This window comes from Sinocyclocheilus grahami, unplaced genomic scaffold, assembly GCF_001515645.1.
Source record: "Sinocyclocheilus grahami isolate Dianchi unplaced genomic scaffold, SAMN03320097.WGS_v1.1 scaffold438.1, whole genome shotgun sequence".
NCBI classification, from domain to species: Eukaryota; Metazoa; Chordata; class Actinopteri; order Cypriniformes; family Cyprinidae; genus Sinocyclocheilus; species Sinocyclocheilus grahami.
The window spans coordinates 368472-369654 of NW_015505617.1; positions in this window are offsets into that span (position 1 = coordinate 368472).

Consider the following 1183-nt stretch of genomic DNA (forward strand, 5'->3'; position numbering starts at 1 on the left):
AAACTTGAAATCGCATCATATGACCCCTTAGTGCCAAAGTCACAAAATTGCGACAAGACGTCATACTTAATCAAATAGACTGTAGATCCTAATGTGGTGTAATATCTCATTTGTATTCCCTACCACTAGATGGCAGACATGTAGTACTTCGATTCTAGACCAAAATTACGTCACCTTCCTATTCAAAGTGTTCGAGGAAATAGCAGAGCAAGTGAGCTATCGTGTCATTGATGCGGAAGCAGTTCAGTTCATAGCGTGCGGGTAAGCTGTGAGATTTGTGAGAGAAAATCGCCAAATGGCTAATAAAAGTTGTACCGTGAGGATGTGTTGCAAATGTTATTCACCGATTCTGACTCTGAAGGGGAATATTTGCCTTTTGGAAATGACGATCGGTCACTCCTGAAAAAAAAGACATGCAGATAAGTTCAAACAACCATTCAATATCTATTATTTCCTGAATATTACTGATGAACTGATCAAAAAGTAGGCTACTGTTCACATGTGTTTTACTACTATATAGTAAAGTAATATAGTAATAATTTAGTACTTTCTCCTGTTTTATTGTTGGTTTCCTCTTTTCTGATCATTTGTAATGAGGATAAAAAGACCAAAAAAACCAAATCAACATCAATTCAATATCTATTATTTCCTGAATATTATTACATTCAGGAGGGCCGCCCCCTGATGACGTCATACTATGCAAATTAGATGAGTATATTTACACCCCACATAAACTTTCGGTCATGCCCAACATTTTTCTAATTTACATTAGATCTCTATCTTTAAGCCCTTTCAAGCTACAAGCTTTTGAAATCTTGATGTCAAAATCCAGCATTTTTCCAAAAAAACCCTGGCGCCTAAAGGGTGTGGCCTCATAAACCAACCGTACGCCAGCGAGCAAAGCATCAGTCGCTGGTTATCTATTAGCTATAATACTGACAAAGATTAAAGGGGGCTTTGGAACATGACAAACCCATTTCCATGAAGGTCACTGAACGCCCAAGATAATGGATTTGTTATGTATGTAACTCAACCTGGCCCTTCATCTCACTCCATCGAGAGGATGCCGTGGAGACACAGTGAACCACAACATGCAGCGTTCCTGCTAAGCGGCTAACACTTCATCAGCCGCCATAATTTCATACGGCAAGCCCTGCTGACAGCTTAGGGAAGTGCAGGAATG